Source organism: Phoenix dactylifera, unplaced genomic scaffold, assembly GCF_009389715.1.
Source record: "Phoenix dactylifera cultivar Barhee BC4 unplaced genomic scaffold, palm_55x_up_171113_PBpolish2nd_filt_p 000456F, whole genome shotgun sequence".
Classification (NCBI taxonomy): Eukaryota; Viridiplantae; Streptophyta; class Magnoliopsida; order Arecales; family Arecaceae; genus Phoenix; species Phoenix dactylifera.
Window position 1 is genome coordinate 394,475 of NW_024067886.1, and position 8,165 is coordinate 402,639.

Here is an 8,165-nt window from a genome sequence, read left to right on the forward strand (position 1 = left end):
GAGCTCCGCTTTGTACGGTCGATACAGGAGATCGTGGGCAGCATCGGGTACAGCCGTTGCAGGGAGTAGTGGAGCAGGAGGCCGCGGCGTGCCTCTGGAGAATAGCCTGTCGTTATCAAAAGATCTCCGATTCGGGGTCGGAATGCTGGATCATAGGGCAGCCGACCCGGGGTCGGGCTGCGGAGCCGAGGAGGTCTGACTCGGGGTCGGAGTGCTGGATCATAGGGCAGCCGACCCGGGGTCGGGCTGCGGAAGCCGAGGAGGTCCGACTCGGGGTCCGGAGTGTGGTCATAGGCAGCGCGACCCGGGGCGTCGGGCTGCCGGAAGCCGAGGAGGTCCGACTCGGGCGAGTGCTGGATCAGGGCAGCCGACCCGGGGTCGGGCTGCGGAGCCGAGGAGGTCCGACTCGGGTCGGAGTGCTGGATCATAGGGCAGCCGACCCGGGGTCGGGGCTGCGGAGCCGAGGAGGTCCGACTGGGGGTCGGAGTGCTGATCATAGGGGCAGCTGTAGCTTTCCTGGATACGCGTGCCGATCACGTGGGCATGGGCGGGCTCAATTCCCCCATAACAATTATCATATGTTATTCAACCCATCCATATTATTTTCATAACCTCCATCTAGGCTAACTTAGTCCTTTCTCTCTATTTATATATCCTTCCAACCAACTTAAAGTACTTTTTATTAGAGCCTCTCATAAGTTTGTTATACATGGCCTACCATCTTAATGATACATGTTTACTTTGTTCTTAAATTATGCAATGCCTATAACTCTTGTTAAGAGGTGGCAATAACCAAAAAAATGTCACAAAACTTTTTTTTATAAACATACATCATATGAGATGCTTGGATATCCAATTTTACTTTGCTAAGATGAATAACTCTATTTCTTTCTTTAATAGAGAAAATAACCTTGTTGAGCTATAAATGTTGTGATATATCCATAATTTTTATAGAGGAAAATAATAGCAGGAAAGGACATTCTAAAGAATAAAAAGAATAGAAGGGTAAAAATGAAAGGAGAAGAATGAAGAGAAAAAAAAGGTTCACCAATTGTTTTACCAAAACTTTATTTTTTCCTTACATAAACAATAAAAGGAACGAACAAAAACTTAAGGCTAAATAAGCTTCAACATGTTGCTATTATCAACCTCTAATATTTGTTACATTTTCTATAATGGTGTATGCGTGGACTTCTTTTAAGAAATTTATGTTCAATTTATCAAAGGTTTCTATATCTAATTTATCAAAGGTTTCTATATCTAAGTTTAAAATAATAGTTGAAAACAAAGTTTTTGAATTGTTTACCATGATATCAAATTGACTTACCTAATTTTAAATTATTTGAAACTTTTGTTTGTTAACAGTATGAATATTCTTGGATGGACAATTATGGTTGCTATGGGAGCTAATGCGGCAACAAGGCTTGAATCTAACTATGATTTGTAAATCAAATTAGTTTTATAAAATTTATGATTAATTTAATTATGCAGATATTTTTTTTTTCTTTTTGCAGTGTTAGGGTGTCTAATGAACTTGGGGCAGGTCATCCAAGGACAGGCAAAGTTTTCTGTTGTTGTAGTTGTTATAACTTCATTCTCATAGGTGTTCTCCTTTCTCTTATTTTGATAATTACAAGGAAGCAATATCCATCTGCATTTACAAATAGTAATGATGTGAAAAGAGTGGTTTATGCTCTCACTCCATTGCTTGCAATATCTATTGTAGTCAATAATGTCAACCCGTTCTCTCAGGTATTTATCTCACTTTCTCAATTGCAAAATTTCTTAGCTTCCTTTTACTTGCAAATTATGTGACAATTTCTTATGCTTATGCCATCAAGTTTTTACTAATATTAACCTTAGACTTTGCAATAAAAGCATCTTTGAAAGATAGTATGAACCATATCCATAAACATACCAAAATCCAAAAATATGAGAAGTAAGTAGGATGTACAACATGTTCACAGTAATCATAAAATTACTTGACACTTTTTTAAACTATGTTTCAATCAAGTGAACAGTTTGCTAGGAACATGAAAAGCCCTCAGTAGTGTTTGAGTTTATAAATAAATATTCAAGTTCTAGATAAGTTGTAAGGCAAGTGCAATGCCCATTGGTGACGAAGGTGAGGAAAAAGAATATAAGTGAAATTCTTTCTATGTGCATGGAACACTAATCTATCATCATTAAAATTTATCAGTATATTCATCTTCTATCATGATTCCATTTGAATGATCAAATTTTAACATCACTATTATAATCATTGGCAAGATAAATATTGTTAATAGAAAAACTAGAGAAATGTAAATTATCAAAATTGCTTTACTTTGACTTGATTAATGCCATGGACTAAAAGGAAATAAAATATAATAATCAAAATGTAGAGTTTGCTTTTTCATATGTCTCCAACTATTTTTGATCATCAAAATGTAATAAGTAACAGAAAAAATATTTCTAACACATAGTAATTCACTTTTTAGTGATAAATTCAAATCTTACACTTAAAAAATAACTACCTTTAGATTTGGTTAGGATATAAAACTGGAATTTGCATATTTAAACGACTTATCGAGTATTCAATTTGAGTATAAGACCTTCTAATATGTGTGTGTCAGGGTTGCCAATGCTTAACCATCTAAACCATTTAACTTGATTCGATCCATTGTAAGTTGGATTAGGTTAATTGTTTAATAAAATGGTCAGGTTTAAGTCCTGATTTTTGAGCCGTTTAATAGATAAGCCGGGTTTGGGTTGATAGATATCTGATCTATCTTATATCTGACTTGATCCATATCAAATCCTTCCTGACCCGATTAACTCCCCTAGTGTGTGTAGACATCATAATATTTCTTCTTGATTTCTTATACTAACGATTGTTTTTGGAAGCGACTAGATTTTGATCTACTACTTTTTATCAGATGCCCATATATTACTATTATGTTGCTCTATTTAAGCATTTCCAAAACAATGCTCAGTTGGCTGTATTAAACTATAACATTGTTGCATAAGATATATTGCAAGCTCTAGAATTTTTTAACCTCTTGCATAACTATTATGAGTTTTTTGCAACCCCTGTGGTCAATGTTTTGCTTGTCAAATTCTTTATAGCCTATGATGTATACTAAATTCCATTTTCCTTATCTAAGTATATCTTCAATAAATTTATTTAGTTATTCACTCAAAAAATTTTCTTGCAGCAAATCTGAAAATAATTGGTAAGAATTGGTTAAGTACTTATAGTATTAATAATGTGGTTAGCATAATCAAAGAATTAAGCAAGTTCATGATTGAAAAAAACATTTTTTTGAGCATAAAACAAGACATTATTGAGATCTTAAAATAATGCCTTTACTTGACACTTATTTAAGTACATCAAGTTTAGGAAGAATTTATGGATGGATGATAAAACTAGTCTCCTTGACTAGACATAATTTGTTGACAATGATAATCTTATGGAGTTGTAAAACTTATTGATTAATGCATTTTCTTTGCCCAAGTGTGTTAAAATAAGATAAAGAAAGTTAAGAGTTGCTGGAGGAAAATTTTAACCATTGGATGATAACATTGATCGCTAGAGAAATTTAGGCAATATAACGGATTTTTTGTTATCATAATGATAGATATTAATAAATCTCAACATGATATTTGTCACCAATGTAATGGTAAGAAAATTGAAACTAATCTTACACTGGTTGAAAGGTATAGGTTCTAGCATCATTGATCTTGCATTAACATGTCAAAAAATTATAATATATAGATACATACCTATACATACATAATATATGTATTTATATGTATGTATACCTATACACTTGACACAACATAATTAGGAACCTTATATGCAAGGTAAATTGATAAGTCCTTGGTAGAAATATTTAGCGGTATGCAATTCATTAGGTGGCGAGCCCCTGTTCAAATAACACTGTAGAGATCCAATAGAATTTAACAAATTGATATAGAAATGGATAGCAAAGTGATGGTAGGGTCACCTCTACCTTTACAAAGCGCAAACTATGGTTGTCTTGAACCAAGAATAGAACAAAGCATCTTGAAAAAAATTGGTAGTCCATAATCAAAATAATTGGCTGCAAGTCATTTAGTTCACATAGAATCTCTATCAACCATCTGAAAAAAATAAAAAAATCGAAGAAGGTTAAGAAACTGTAAGTTTCATCCATCTTTATAAAAATTTTGGAGCAGCTCGACATGGATGCTAATAGCCTTTGTTATATACCATATTTATTCAGTCCTAACTAGAGTCAGATTCTCTTTTAGTTAACAAAGATTGGTTCAACTACATATTTTAGACATCCACATTGGGAGTGAGTGTGTGAAAGGATATGGGTGAAAAGAAGTGACACTTTAGGAAAATTCGGGGTATGCGATTGTATGAAGTGAGATTTCTAGGAAATTGCAAAGCAAGTGGCAGCACCTTTCCTAGAAGATTCAATCCAGTAGGTATAAATAGAAGGATAGATTTACTATATGCAGTAAAAGGGTGCGCTTTTAGGTGAAATCGGCTAGGGTAGCTAGATGACATTTTTGTCCACTTTCATTTTTGTACTATCCTTGAATCCCTTCTAAATTAGGAACTGTGTTCCCATCAAACTTAAAAATGTATAATGAGTTGAGCTTTGATAAGCATTTTACGACAACAATCTAACCCAATTGTGATGAAAATAGCACCAACAGGTTTGCAGAATTGATGCTGTCATGTTGCTTATTGAGGTCACTAATTGATACCTAGGATGTCAAAATCAGATGTCGTGTAATAAAGTAAAGGTTTCCGAAATATGCACTAGTGATAAAGGGATTGATGTGCTACCTTGCTTTTGGACCAGATCTGAATACGAATGATGTATACTAATGGATTGAAAATAATATGATTCTCCTAGATCAGATTATTACACTGTTAGTTATTTAAAGTAAGCAGTAGAAGATTGAATTTACAGTATTACACTTTGTTATGTCATATCTGATGCCACTCATGTAGGTAGCCTCATAACCCTTTTTCAATGAATTTTATTGCTAAAATCTTCAAAAGCAAATTGCAAATCGCTGTTTTGATCTTCATGTTTTTTGTACTTTGATATGCAGGTAATATCCAACTAGGAAAATCATTCATCAAAAGAAAATTAAAATACAAGGAAACTCCAAATTAATCTTTTTATCTTATTTTATTTGGGATGAAGAATTTTAGTACATATATGTAAGAGTGAAATAAAAAGATATTCATATGACGCACAAAACTGATTTTCCAGCTTTATTCTAATCTTATCAAATCCAAGAGGACCAAGATGTTATAGTCACTAACAAGCAAATGTTGGAGAGCTTTGCTGAACAAAATGGATTAAAATGACATGGTGAATTGGTTAAACAATATTATCTGGTAGTAAAAATATATTGATGGGGATATAGATGAACGTGCAAATACATGGGAGGTTTGCTTAGATAGAAAGTTAATGGTTGCTAGCAGTTGTCCTTCAAAGATCTGAATATAGATAAATGGCTTTAGAAATACTAGGATCGGTAATGATTGAATTGTAGTGAAATGTGTTTTGGGAACAAAATAACGTCATACAAACTATCCCAAGAGATCTTGAAGGGTTTTTTTCATTGGGCTGCTATATTTGCATTAATAAATAAGTATTGTAGCAGTTGGTCATCAAGCAAGATATAAATGGTTAACTGATGAGACTGCATGATAGATGTGATACGTTAAAAGAGCTTCAAACAAGTACCTAACAAGATTATCTAGCCTATGTCAAAACCAATATTATTGACCTTTTCTTTGCATCACATGGGTGCACCTTTGTCTCTTGCAAACTTATTGTGCATGAGACTATTTCTTGTACTAAACTTTGACAATCTAACTCATTTCTTGACATATTGATTAATCTCTTACTATCAGATTGAGCTATTTATAAAACTGTTCAAACCATGTAGTTCTCTAATGAACATTTGTTTTAAAACATAGTATTCGCAAATTTGTTGAGTTTCTTATGTAGATATCATCCATGTTTTCCTTTATTCATTAAAAAATATTCATATAATTACCTAATGATAGCAATGACCGATCATAACAGGTGTGGCCATTGGAGCAGGATGGCAAGCGTTGGTTGCATATGTGAACATTGGTTGCTATTATATATTTGGTATTCCCCTAGGCCTTATGATGGGTTATAAGCTTGAAATGGGAGTTCGGGTAAGTACTCTTCTCTTGCTCTGATTGATGCAAATGGCTATTAGCTGTCACAATCAGCATTAGTAGATTTCAAGATTGAACATATTAACTATGTGCACGGTTGAGCCTCTAGCTCAAAGTTTCTGAGACATTAAAGAAAACTAATGATTGTTACCCCAAAGAGTTTCCATATTTATACCTTATTCACATCACTTTAATTTTGAGGCATATACCTGTATTTTCTTATTTTTGCCTTTGATTAACTTCAATTTCAGGGCATTTGGTATGGAATGTTATCAGGCACTATGGTACAAACACTAATCCTATTCTGGATGACTCATCGGACAAATTGGAACAAAGAGGTATATAGGTTATATGTTTTTTTGTATTATCAATACTTAAAAAAAGTATTCACACAACGGGTGTTCTTTAACATCCTGCCAAGAAATATGCAATTTGAGATCTTATCCTAGTAGCAGATCCAGTAATAAGAAGAAAAAAAACTCATAAAGTTTATTCAAACCTAGGTGATTTAGTTTGGCCCTCTAAGCCAGCAATGTCTGGTTTCTTGCACAATTAATACAAAGTAATCATTAAATTGTTCTATTTATGCTCATATTTCATTACCATTTCTCACTAAGATATCAGGTTTTGTAGAATCTCATGTTTACCAGCTATACGTATCATGAAAAATGATATTGCATCGCAGGCTTCAATGGCTGGGATAAGGATAAAGAGATGGGGTGGTGAACCAGAAGTGAAGACAACGCTTTAGAGAAGTAAAATAGTGGGCAAAATACGGCACACGGCCGGTAGCCTTCAGGAGTTCTCTTTAAAGCTTTAATTATTTTATTTCTAGGAGTAGCAAACAATGTTTAACAAACTTTTCATTCCGAATTCTCGAAAAGGAACAACTTCCAAGTATCATTACTTGTAGATTATGTATTGCTTATTAACTATGATTTTTTGGTATCAATAACTTGAGATTTTTTGGACTTAATTGATGGAATGATTAATATTAATGAATCATAAACCATACCTTGACTCGCTAAATCCATCTTGAATTAAACTCTGAGATGCGTGCAATCTAATCCGCAGCAGCGATCAACCGAGACTTGCTCTGATCTGGACAGAGATTAGCGAGAGATCTTCTAGAGAGAGAGCTCCTAATGTGTGTATTAGAGAAGGGGTATAACAGGCTATTTATAGCCCTCTCCAGGGACCAAACGCTGCAGGTGGTTACCCTCGTGAAGAGTCACCCCTCATCAAGGTAACCTTTTACTACTGTGAAATTACCTCAATGCCCTTGTGATTATCAGGATTTACAAGTGACACTTGTCAAGATGTGGGTTCTAATTAAATGGAATCAAGGTGTAATTAAACGGGATCCAATATTCTCCCACTTGGACCATATTGACGCCATTTGTCAATGTGGGCCACAACTTGACGGGATCCCAATTTTCCCACTTGGACCACATTGATAAGTGAAATATTCTTAGCATTTGAATTTTATAATCTTTATACGCGTATTCTTTCTATTCTGATATCAATTTGGGCAAACTTTATGTTTGACTACTTTGAGAATAATAATACGAACCATGGCGAAAATAATACCTATTTGATTGACGTATAACCTTCCATGATTACTATATTACTAAACCATCATAACCAAACCCTTATGAATGAACTTCTGATGAAATCCATTCTTTGGTAACAATTTCTGCTACCATAGTATGCATAAACCACATGAATTCATTAAAGCAGAAAATACAACAAATGTGATTTACAACCATCTAAAATGTTTACAATAATACATCAATTAATTTATACAGAAAGGCCCATTTGACCGACATGGTCCTTATGCAATCCTGGAGCTATTGCTTTGGTCAAAGGATCTGCCAACATAAACACAGTATTGATGTATTGAACTGAAACTTTATGGTCATCACATTTTTTCTTTATAACAAGATATTTCACCTCT

General features: G+C 34.2%; 1 long non-coding RNA gene across 2 annotated transcripts; it reads left to right on the top strand.

Moving 5' to 3' along the window:
- Window positions 1-1,732: 1,732 nt before the first annotated feature.
- On the top strand, window positions 1,733-7,190 carry LOC103697449. 2 transcript variants are annotated; one of them, XR_005508334.1, is made up of 4 exons: window positions 1,733-1,752; window positions 6,087-6,205; window positions 6,460-6,546; window positions 6,894-7,190. It is a non-coding gene; the product is annotated as an uncharacterized LOC103697449 (long non-coding RNA). The 2 variants fall into 2 exon arrangements; XR_005508333.1 differs by lacking the exon at window positions 1,733-1,752 and having other exon boundaries at window positions 5,908-6,205.
- The last annotated feature ends 975 nt before the right edge of the window (window positions 7,191-8,165 follow it).